We start from the raw sequence: 12940 nt of genomic DNA, 5'->3' as shown, positions 1-12940 counted from the left end.
GCCTGAGGCTGGAGAGAGTGTAAGCGCCAGCCATGATCTTGGAGTCAAACACAGACAAGGGTACAGGGGCTGGGTGCAAAGGGCGCATTCAGGTGGGTGCATGGACGCCAAGAGACCAGGCCAGCGACCCAGGGACCATCTCTGGCCCTGGGCTTGGACAGCCTCACGGTCCAGGAGCCACTCCACCACCAGCTCCTCATATAGCTTTAGGCAAGTCACTTTCTCTTCCTGAGCCTCAGTTTTCTCATCTATCAAATGGGGGTGATTCTCCCAGGACCCCACTGAGGGTCGGTGGAAAGGTGGATATGGAAGCACCTGGTGGGCCACAGGATCCAGCCATGGCCGACTGACAGGTGCAGTTCAGTGCGTGCAGGACCTCAGCTTCCCCTGGGGCCTCCCTGGGTGACTCAACCCACACTGTCCCTGGCCTTGCACACACAGGCTACCCTATTCTTCGTCCTCAGGACCTTCCCAGTCCACATAAGCCCGGCAGAGATGCCCACCTGCAAAGCTCATCTTGAGGATGATGGACGATGGGGCGCAGGGCTGGGGTAAGGAGACACACTCCTCAAATAGTCACAGAAATTGTCAGCCCCGTCTTCAGAGAACCTGAGGGCCTCTCTCCCCACCCGCTGAGGTCCAGCTGCAGGGGGGCAGTTTGAGAAGGCTGAGACTTGGTCCTTGCTGTGTGGGAGCTGTTCCAGCTGAGGGGACAGAGAACAGGCCCCCAAACCCTGATGCAAAGTCACGGACACATCCACAGAACTGGGGCATGACTTTCACGGGTGCCGAGCCCTTGGTCCACTCCAGGGATGCCTCCGTCTGCACTGCTGGGGCTGACGAGAGGTAATATACCCACCCAACCCCAACTCTGAGGCCCAGGAGGGCCTCAGCTCCCAAATTCAAGGCCAAGACCGGGCAAGTGCTGTCCTGGGTATTAATCAGCTACCATCTGAGGCGTTCGGATCATTCAAGGTGACGGCTGACCCAGCCACTTTCTGTAATTGGGATCAAGTGCCCTCTTGGTGTTTGAAGAGGAGGCTCTGGGGCATAAAAGGCCCTCCAAGGTCTGGCCTCTCAACTCTCCAGGAGGATAGGGGGGCCTAGGCCATCCCCACTTACCAGCCCCCTTCCCCACTGCAGCCCACTGTGGTCTCCCTGCCCTTGCTGCCAGCCCACAGGCTGAGGAGGCGGGAGCTAGGAGCCCACTTCTCCCCGGCACAAGTACAAAGCAGTCCTTTCGCTTCCTCAGGCCTCCCCTTCTGCCTCTGGCACCCTTGGCCCAGATACCGGCTTGAGTCAGACAGATGCGGAGTCCTATCCTAGCTCTGCCACTTATTGGCTAGAAGCAAGTCCCAAGGCTTCCTGAGCCTCGGTTTTCATGTCTACAACACGGGCATCTTCTTATCACCCAGCCAGTGTAGCGAAGAGGGTTAAAAGAGATGATGCGTATCTGTTGTATGTCTGCCATTAATGTGCAATACTATTGCCCCACCCCACATCCCCTCCCTGCATAAAATGGGGGAGAAGAATGCCAACATGCCCAACTCACTAATTTAGCAATGGGTGTTCAAGTTCTTTGTTAGCTCTAAAGTGCTATGCAAATATTTATTGTTATTACATCGGTAATGAAAATTGACATTAATAACAATAGCCAACAACCTATGAGAGTTTAACTATGTGTGTCCAGCTAAAGAGACACCTGTGCTAAATAGATTCCTTTCCTTTCATTGTCTACTTGAATCCTAACATCAACTCAACCCAGTGGGTACAACTGCCATCCCACTTTACAGATGGGAAAACTGAGCCACAGACAGGTTGAGGAGCCTGTTCAAGATCACGGAGGACGGATCAGCCCAGATTTGAAGTCGAGTCTGACTCCCTCCAGAGCCTGCATTCTTGAAGGCTGAACCCTGCTGCCCTCATTAGCAGTGCACTGTCTTTTATTGAGGCCCCCAGGACCCAGCCCCCTGCTAAGGGCTCCCACCTAGATAAAGACAGGCCCTGCCCCTAAGGCCCTGGTTTAGCCCAGCTGCCATCTACTGTCCGCCCCACGATGTCTGTCTCGGAGCCTGTGCACGAAGGTGTTGGCAGAGGGCGAGAGGGCCAGTCCTGGGAGGGCTGCTGCGATCCTGCGATCCTTCCTTCCCCCACCGCATCCATTGATCTCAGCAAGGACTCTGGCAGCCCATCCTTAGGCCGAGAAGCCAAGCATGGCCCCTGCCTCCCACCCTCCCACCATCCCATTAGGTTGTGTCGAGTCACACTGTATAGAGAGAAGTTTGGGGGAACCTGTCTTTTTCCCATGAGTACCACTCCACCTCTGCCTAGCATCTGCTGTGCCTGGAAGGACTCAGAGACTTTTAGCATTTTACAGAAGCGGAAAACTTTGTGGAAAAAAAAAAAAGTCATGTGGGTGAGAAAGCCCAGGGCATTTTTGGGAACTGGTGAAGACTGGAGGGGGATGTGAGAGGAGCTGAGGCTGGGACCTAACAGCTCAGAATGCTAAAAGCCTCGCAGGCTGCACGAAGCCATCTAGACCTCATTCCGTACAGGAGGCACGGAAAGTTGGGGATCAGGAGACTGAGACACTCGGCGGTAACTTAGGAAAACAACTTGGGCTGCGGGAATGAGGATTCACTCATTCGTTGCACAAACACTTACTGAGCACCTACTATGTTCCAGATACTGTTCCAGGCTCTGGGGACTGATTGGTGAATAGGATTGACAAGGTCCTTGCCCTGGGGGGCTTACACTCTAGGGGAAAACACAGCCAGCACTGGAAAAGCTGGGAGAGTGGGGAAGGGGGCTCTTGGAGGATTTCAATTCTCTTTCGGATCCCCTTGTTCCTCGTCTCCGGATCAAGCAAGGCCACCCTCCATCAGGTTCTATGGATCGCAGACATGGCCCCTGAAAGAGGTTCTTCTGCCTAAGCACCTCCCAGAGACTCTGAGCCGTAGTCAATGCCCAGCCCCTCTGTAGGAACTCTGATCCCTTTCCTATGCTCCCAGGCTCCCCTGCTAATCTGCTAGGCCCTTGCTTGTCTGTGCTTGGCTCCTACTTGCCAGCGTCTTTTTTTAATTGTGGTAAACACACAGAACATAAAATTTACCGTTGTAACCATTCGTAAGTGTACAATTCAGTAGTGTTAAGTATATTCACATTGTCTCCAGAACATCTTCACACTCTTTCAAAAACCACTCTCCATTTCTCCCTCCCCCCACCCCCAGCTCCTGGAAACCACGATTCTACTGTCCCTAGGAATTTGACTACTCTCGATATCTCATGTAAGTGAAATCATACGGCATTTGTCTTTTTGTGACGGGCTTATTTCGCTTAGCATAATGTCCTCAAGGTTCATCCATGTTGTAGCAGGTGTCAGAATTGCCTTCCTTTTTAAGGATGGATTTTGTCATCCATTCATCAACAGTTGGGTTGTTTCCACATTTTGGCTATTGTGAATAATGCTGCTTTGAACACGGTGTACCTATATCTCTTTGGGCCCCTGTGATTCTTTTGGATATATATCCAGAAGTGGAATTACTGGACCATATGGTAATGCCATTTTTAATTTTTTGAGGAATCCTTGCCAGCATCCGAAGTTATTAATCAGTATAAAAGCATAGGCACTTTACCATCTTCAAGCACAGGTAACAGGTTAAAAATCTGCCTTTCCTATGGACCATTCAGACGGGTCAGACACATCTCAGGAGACAGCTTTCTAGGCCAAAGCCCACAGGAATAGCTGGTGTACAAATGGTTATGATCTAGGCTTACTGACCAGTGACAAACTAATCACTTGTCTGTTGCTTTAGGCAGCATTGATTGGCGATGTCAGTATCTGAAGACTGCGAGGAAGCTTCCCATGGAATTCAAATACAGTAGGATGAGCTTACACACCTCTTCAGTGGCATTAAGAACCCACTAAAAGGAAAATGGTTTTAATGAGGAGCAAACAAATAACACACGATTAGCCTTGTCAATATCATGGTAGCCAATGTTTCTCCACCTTGGCACTACTGACATTTGGGGCCAGATAATTCTCTACTGGGGCTGCCCTCTGCTTTGGAGGATGGATAACAGCATCCCTGGCCTCTACCCACTAGATCCCTGCAGTACCTTCCTTTCATTGCGACAGCCAAAAATGTCTCCCATCATCTCAAATGTCCCCTGGGTGGTGGTGGGGGGGTGGGATGCAGAATCGCCCCTTGTTGAGAACCACTGGTGTAGCCAGAGCGCCACTCGTCGTGTGTCGCAGTGGCCACTGCTGTTATTTAGACTGTGATGGTCTGGTGACAGTAAAACCGTATACATTTGAACTAAAGCCAACTTGGGCTCACGGGGTCAAGAATGTTTACGGAAAGAAGGGCTCAGAGAGGACTGCTTGGTCCGGGGCGTCCTCTGCTGAAGTTTCCTCTTGTGCTGCATTTGGAAATGAACTTGTAGACCAGAGCCTGCACACAAGACTGCAGGGGGCAGATGTGGCCTTCTGAACAAAACCAGCTTTCCAGGGGCTCTGCACGCAGATTGCCGCTGCCGTGTGCTAATTATAAATAATTATGAATTATTCTTTGATGCTCATGAAAGCGGGTCTTAGGTACAGCCTGTGTTGCTCCCTATGGCATTTGAGAGGAGTGAGCCTGGATTTGGGGGCCATTTTAAAGAAGGAGGGCCATTTCCATACCCATGACAGAGTCGACTGCATCTCGGGGCGGGGGCTGTCTTGGAGGAGGGATGCAGAGAGGTGTGGCATTGCTCCATCCGTGCTGGACTGCCGACCCGGGGCAGGAAGCTCCAGGTGAGGTGGGCAAGGAGACCCTCTCGACTCCCCCACGGATCCATCCTCCACCTGCCAAGTCAGGCTTCAGCACTTGTGCTAGGTGGAGAGGGGCAGAGTTCTCAGAGGATCCGGGGTATCCCCATCGCTGGCCTCTGATTTTCAGCATTAAGAAGTCCATACAGCTGTTCAAACGAATTCCCTGAGGTTTCCCTCCATCAGGTTCCAGGTTTGCCGTTAGGCCCAGACTGTCCGTACTGTGCAGCCCACTGCGGTGTCCACACCTTCGCCTGGACCCTGTACCACAGAATCATCGCCAGAGTCAGGTGCTCAGGGCTGGACCACCACCCCCTGAGGGTAGCACTGCCTCGGGCATTTGTCACATAACAGACACGTTCCCAGCTGGGGGAGTGCATGCAGAGTCCTTTTCACATTCACTTCAGCAACCAGCTGGATGGGCCAGAAATAGGTTTCCAGTCAGATTAAGCCGCTATTTATGAAGTTATCGGGAGAGGCTGGGCACTCTCCCCCATGGACACGGAACAGATGAGAAGGGGCATTGGAGCTGGGAAGGCCTGAGTTGAACTCCAAGAAGCCATTTGTTAAGGTTCTACATAGCATAAGTTTCTACATAGCATAGTCTGTGGAGAGCACAGGCTCTGTCCCCTTGGGGCCTGTGTTCGAAACTCAGCACAGACACTGTGTGATGTTGGGCAGGTCACTTCACCCTCTACAACTCAGAATCTTCACCTATCCAGGGGGCTGATAATAGACCCTATCCCAGAGCATCCTTGTGCCGAGTGAGTTTACGCATGGAAAGCACTAGAACACTCCCTGGCATTTGAGAAGCCCAGCGTGAGCCTTTCTCATTGCAGTGTAGTCTCCAGCAAGTCACTTGAAATCTTTCTGAGCCTCAGTTTCCCACTGCATAAGAGAGAAACCATAATGCCTCCTGAAGAGGGAAAACTAAACAAGAACGCACATCTGACATGCCGGGCACAGAGCAGGTGTACCATAATTGGTAGCAGTTATCTTTATGTGATGGACAAAACCATGTCCCTAGCCTCTAATTCCTCTGCCTTCTCGCTGTATTGTTTTCTCTCCCTCTTCTGTGTTGGAGGAGCTGAGGGATGTTCTCAGCTCATAATTACTCCTTTCAATAAAAGGGTCTGTGCGTAGAAAGGCTATTTGTCAGATCAGAACATTGAGTGAGCTCAGAGGTGGTGGCCACTTCCCATCCTCTCCTTGGCATTTACCTATCTGGCGACAATTTCCGCTGAAAGTAATTATGGCCACTGAGCGGATAATTAGAGAAGGGCTCCATCTTCCTCTCCCAGCTATGAAAATGTCACAGCTGGTTTCTCATCTCTGAGTGCAGTGAATTCTCAGGAGGCAATCAAGCCCACTGCTGGGGTAGAGATAATGCCTTCTCATCAATGCCCAGCTACTCCCCCTGGCGGCATGGCTCTGTCCCCAACTTGCTGGGTGACCCTGGGCCAGTGCTTAACCCCCCTGGGATTCAGCTTCCTTAGAGGAGGACTGAGATCCCCAACACCATGTTAGGACCTGTAGAAGCCAAAACAAAGCACAGGGCATGGCCCTTCCGGTATCATTCAGAAGAGGGTGAACTGGCCTGCAATTCAAGGGATGTGGGTTCTCATCCAGGCCGTGTGACCTCAGACAAGCCACCCCACCTGCCCAGCACTTGTATTGCACGTCTGTAAAATAGGCATTACACACATGAATCAGTTGTTTGTGTTCCTAGTTATTTATACTCTGCCTGCTTCCAAAAAGGATTTGAGACAGCTTGTAATCAGATGCTGTGAAAATAGACATGGAAAATCAAAGACCTTGAGGAAGGTGGGGGAAGAGGCAAATAGACCAGCCACATGGACCAACATAGCTTCTGTGGTTAATCTGACCCTTTTTGCCTTGGATCCCAGGAAGCTCAGGACTAAATTTGTTATTCCGGAGTTACACAATCCACTGTTCAAAGAAAATCCACTGTTACCAGTTGTTGAAGGGAGACAACCTTTTTCCAGAAGTAAATTCTGAAAATAATCAACAAAGATACCAAACCTCAGAAAACTCTCTATAAATATTAGTCTTTACATTGATTCACTCAGTAACTTTATTGAACAAGATGCCAGGTGTGGAGAATGTTGGGGATACGAGATGAACAAAGCTAACAAAGTCGCTGCCCTCGTGAAGTATATTTTAGTGAAGGAAAACACACAACATATAATAAACAACACCAAGTGCATAAACAAGAAGAGAGGAGATAATAAATGCAACTCCAAAAAATGATAGGGTGAGGGCTGGTGACCTTGGAAAGTCAAGAAAGCATCTTTGTGGAAATAACATTTGAGCTAAGAGCTCAATGGCAAGAAAACAGAAGCTTTGACAACATTTGAGGAGAGACAATATTCCAAGCAGAGGGAATAGCATGTGCAAATGTCCTGGGGGCAGGGGGGGAGAACTCAGCACTTGGAGGAAATGAAAGAAGAGGGGCAAAGCATAAGATGAGGAAGAGAGGGATAGGAGATGAGAGATGAAAAGTTAGATCATGGAAGTTGGAGGTTCTCACGCGGAGCTAAGCCTTAGAATCACCTGGGGAGCTCTTGCAAATACACTACACTCTGGTCCCATCCCTCAAGATTCTAATATAATTGGTCTAGGGTGGGCCCCACACCATAATTTGTTTCAAAGCTCCCCAAGTGATTCTACAGAACACCAGCATGAGAACCAGTGGTGTGGGGCCTCGTGGACTGTCTTAAGAAGTCTACTCACTATGATGGGAATCCACAGGAGGATTTAAAAGTCTTCTCTGCTGTTGGGTGGAGTATGAATCTAAATAGAGTAAGAGTGGAAGGAGGGAGCCTAGGCTATGTTGGGCCCTGGGAAAATATTTTTTCAGGGCCTCTGTCTATATAAATAATTTGAGTCACCCTGAATCAGTGAGTCAGCACCATTCAGGTGACCAGAACTCATAGGATCCTGTGAAAGAAATAGTACACGGTCTAGTGTGAAGGACCTGCTTGCCAGACTGCCCTCCTGGAACTATGGTGAGGCCACAGGCCCTGGGATGACCCCACAGGTATGTGTTCTGGAGCTCCTTGGGGCATCTGGTCTACCCAACGTATGTGTTGGGTTGGGATAGGGGGTTAGAGAGCACAGAGAAGGAGAGGGTTGGGGACCATAGCCTAAACAAGTCCCCGTCTGGACTGGGGGTGCCCAGTGGCACTGCTGGCCCCAACTGGCTCCAGGCATTAGAAGGGGACTAAGACTTACAAACTTTCAAGAAAATGACTCCAAAGCCCAGGACCCACTGAGGTCCAGCCCCCAGACCAAATCTAAGGATGGCACTGGGAGAGAACACAGGTAGTGGAGGTGACAGGTGATGGCAGCCTGGGCAAAAGTAGTAGCAGAGTACAGGGAAAAGTGGACTGCTCCAGGAATCCAGTATACACTGACTGGGAGGCAGAGCTGTTCTTATGAACAGAATTTATGACAATGATACTCATCAAGGCAGCTGACAAATATTGGGTCTTCTTGTTTGAAGGCACATGTTAGAATCACACTTCTTTGCCCACCTGAACTTTTGTGTGGTCATGTGAGTCTCTCCGGCCAATGAAGTGTGAGAGGAAGTGACATGGCGCTTTGACAGAAGTTCTGAGATAGCTCACAGCCCACCACGCTTTCCTCTCTACCTCTGCAAGACGGAGTCTCCACAACCAAGTCCCCAGGGTGGCTGTGCTGAACAGACATCCCCCACCCCACAGTGGGCATGCCACACGAGTGAACATGTGGCTTTGCTGTTGGAAGCCTCTGAGATGAGGCGCTGGGGAGGTATTTGTTATGGCAGCAAAACCAAGCTTGTCCTGACTGATGCAGTGGCTCTTGATTGGCCAAGGCTGAGGTTTCACCCACACTTTCCTCTTGTCCTTGGCCCACCGGGAGGGGGGCCCTTCCCAGCCTTATCCACTTGGCAGGACCCTAGGCAGCCATTTTCTGGGCCTTTGGAAGCCTCTGGAATAAGAACAGGCTGAAAGAGAATGTATGCGTGGCCCTCACCCCGCAGGCTGTCCAGCCGGGGCTCTGGCGCCTCCACCCCGGCTGTGGGCTCATTAGATGAAAGTACTATCACCTGTCAGACAAACTGCTAGAACTGTGATAAATTAATGATCAAATGATACAGTCAGCGCAGCTACTATACGGCCTTGGCTAGTTACAAGCCGGCCGGGTGCTTAAAAAATGCAGCCGGCATTAAAAAAAAATCAGGCATTAAAGGAAAATGTCACCTGGCTTTTCAAAAAGGATCTGTTTTAAAATGACCACAGACGGCTTGGTTTCAGGGTCTTTATTTGATTCCTGTTCTTTGTATTTTGTTTTATTGCTCACAAGGAAGGAAGGGGGTGGTGGTGGAGTGGGGAGAGGGCAGAAGGAAGGTTGGAATTTCTGACAATTTTCACCAGCCTCCAGCCCTTTGGAGCATCTGACATGGGACTCGGCCCCTCTTGACAAACACAGGGAGGTTCTTCCCAGGGCCTGGCTGGATTGAGTATCTGAGCAGTAATTACTATACAAATACAATAGTTACACGTCTTTTGTTCTAGGATCTTTGCTTTCTTATTTCATTTACTCATCCTGATAGCTCTACTAAGTCCCCATTTGTCAGATAAAAAAACTGATACTCAAGAAGTTACCGTGGTTAACAGTCTTCTGAGTGCTAACCATGTATCCTCAATGCACGTTCCACCTCTTGTTTTATGAGCTTAATTTATTCTTTTTAATATAAAATCTCATTACCTGAACATGATACCACCACTTCCACTTTACACGCACCATCTCATTCAACTGCCATCGTGGACCTGGGTGGATACTAACATGACCTCCACTTTAAAGAAGGAAGAGAGGATCAGAGAGGTTAAGCCACTCGCTCATAGTCACACAGCCAATAAGTGGTAAAGGGAGGACCTCCACAGCTGCTTCTGGCTCCTGGGACACTGAAATCTCATCTCTGGGGGCTTATGGGAGCAATTTCCAAAAAGAAACAGGAAAAAGAGTTCTCTTGACTTAAAACCCAGGCCCAAACCTGGACTCCTAATCATGGCGGATACACATTCTGTAAATGTATAGGTTTCCTCTGTGTGTCAGCCCCGCCTGGTCCTTCCACCTCCCGTTTTATGAGCTTAATTTATTCTTTTTAATATAAAATCTCATTACCTGAACATGATACCACCACTTCCACTTTGATATAAGAACAGAGAGAAACCTAAATCAAACCTTTAAATAAAGTCTATAATCATGCAGCACTTTCACTTGCTTTTCAAATTTCTAAACAAAATTAAGTCGAAATAGTTCAAGGAGAGGAGTGTGGAAAGGGAAGGGGAACTAGGGAGGGGAAGACCCCCACACATGGCTTTGCTGGGCAGCCACCAGGGACGTGATTACTCAGAGAAGGAGAACAGCTTCTGCTTGATGCTTGGTTCCTGCTGTTCTTTGGCTCCCCGGCCCAGGTTTGGAGAAGGAATCAAATGAAGTCTGCCCAAACCTGTGTTTGCCAGGGATTGATCTCAAAAAGCCATTTGCCTCACCTTGATATATATTTCAAGGCATTTGCTATCCGGCGTTAATTTTCATAAAGTGAAAATTGATGAGCAGTTTAAAGAAATATAGTCAAGGGCTTTTATTCCCCAGGAGCCAGGGGTGGGCAAGTTGAGGCCACGGGGGATCTTGGCAGCGGAGGGTGGCGCCGGTTGCTGGGAGAAGAAGCTCTTTCTTGGCCTTCAGAAGCATGGGTTCAGACCAGGAGCTTGGCTGGATACCAGCAGAGAAAGAGAACCGTGGGCAAGGCATGTCATTACTCTAGGCTCCCCTCAGTTTCCCCATCTGTGAAATGGGGATGAACACTCCCCACTTCACAGAGCTGTGCACATAAAATTAAAATAAACTATGGGAAAGTGTCCAGCTTTGTGTCCACAGACAGGGTAAGTGATACCCATTGTCAAATCTGAGCATGAAGAGCTGGACCCCTTCTTTCCTTTCTTCAACACATCACTTATCTTGGGATCTGGCCAACGTCTCTCCTCTTCCAGGAAGACTTCCTTGATTTTTGATAATGGATCTGAAGTATCCATGGTTTCACTTTCTTTAGACCTCAGGTAAATAGCACACATCATTGCAGCGTGAAGGGAGCAAGCAGGCTCTGGTGTCAGCCTTGCCTGAGTCCAAACTCTGGATCTGCACATCCTCACCTGTGACCTTGAGAAAGTCACTTGACCTCTGGGACCTCAGTTTGTTTTCTGTAAAGTGAAAAAATTCCCCAGAATCCTGCTTCATCGTTGTTGCTTACATTCAACGTATTAATTGCTGTTAAGGAGCTTAGAAAAATGCCTGATACATAACAAATCTCAATAAGGGGTAACTAATATTATCAATATTATTGCTGTCATCTCTCAAAGCAGCTTAGATGTCTATGGCTCTGTGTGTGTGTGTGTGTGTGTGTGTGTGTGTGTGTGTGAATCTTATGTAGGTGATGTTTTTATTGAAGTTTATTCTACAAACAGAAATACGAACATACCAGAAATCCAAAAATTTTCACAAAGCAAACACACTTGGTAACCAGCTTCTAGATCACGTTGCAGAATACCACCAGCCCCTTGGAAGAGCCCCTTGTGCCTCTCCTGGGAAGCAGCAGTCTCCTGGAGGAAGAGCTGGAATAGATAGAATCCCAGTAGATGCCAGTAGTATAGCCAATCTTAGAACAAATTCTTGAACCCGTGGGGTAGATGGACAAGGGAGAGAGTGGCTGTGATGAAAGCCCTCACCGCTATTCTATTTGGAACAGACCCCCACCCCTATCTCCAACTAGCTGTGAGACTAATCCCTTCCTCCCTCCAGGCCTCAATTTCCCCTTCTACACAAAGAGGCATTTGGTTGAGATAACCTCTTAGAGCTCTAAGGATGAATTCAGTCATCTATTGACTTAAATATTTGAGCACCTACTAGGTGCCAGGCTCTGTCCTAGGTACTTGAGATCCAGCAGTAAACAAAATAGATACCCATCCCTGTCCACAAGAATTCTACATTGTAGCAGGATGGAGTGAACCATAAATACCAGACATCATAAGTAATTACACGTGATTCTAGAAGAGTGCCCCAGCTAGAAGATAAAGGGTAGCCACCTGCCACAATTGTCTTGCCTCTCCAGTCCCCCTGGGTCTGTGTCAGAGCCAGGCCACAAGTGGCTACAAGATGGACTTTTCTGAACTGTGCTCCCTGAAGTGTGAGCCTATCCCTAAGGGGATGAAGGGACCGGGACATCATTTTTTCCAATTTGTCCAAATTAGGACAAAAGATTTCAGACACACAAAAGGATCGTAATAGAAATGAACAACCCCCAGCTTATGAGATGGAGTTGGAGCTCTTTGTACCCCTCTCTGATTGCATGGAGGTATGAATTCTCCTCATAAGGAGCTCTGCCCCACCACTTATGCTCTGTGGATTTGAAGGAACCAGTCCCCACACACCTGCCATTTTCCCAAAAATGAGCACATTGCCTTAGGGATCCCCTGCTTTCTGCCCAGAGAAAGATCTCATCAAATGCACTGAGACCTTGGAGAACATTCTCTCTGCAGAATGAACCTCCCGCTGCCTCTCTCTCCCTAGGTAGGAAGTGAAAACAGGCTGAGCTGGGCAGATGCAGGCCTTCGCTGGAACTCAGTCTGGGTGGAAGAGGCGATGAGAGGCTGGTGGGTGGTGGTGGAAGTGAGTCAGGAGAGACCAGGAAAAGGCTGATCTTAAATACCTGCAGGAGGGGGCAGCAGAGAGAAATAGCATGAGGGGTGAGCAGGAGGAGGAGGAGGAATAGCATCAGGGGTGATATTTCAATTATTTAACTTGAGTGCGTTGCATGGGTCCAAACAGGCCTTCTGGAGCACATCCTGGGTGGCCCATACTGGGTCAGGTTTTTCCCTTTACCTGCTGGATTGTGGGAAATCCAGGCATTGTAAGGAGGGCCTGGAGCCGCAGGGTGGGAAGGCACTCAGGGACTTGCTATGGCAGTTATTTGACAACAGGTTGAATATATTTTAATATTTTTACAGCCAATGTGACTTGTCCTAGAACGGCAGAGATGTGGGCTTTGATTGTAAAGAGCCT

This window comes from Pseudorca crassidens, chromosome 20 (assembly GCF_039906515.1).
Source record: "Pseudorca crassidens isolate mPseCra1 chromosome 20, mPseCra1.hap1, whole genome shotgun sequence".
In the NCBI taxonomy this organism is placed as follows: Eukaryota; Metazoa; Chordata; class Mammalia; order Artiodactyla; family Delphinidae; genus Pseudorca; species Pseudorca crassidens.
This window is presented reverse-complemented; position numbering follows the sequence as displayed.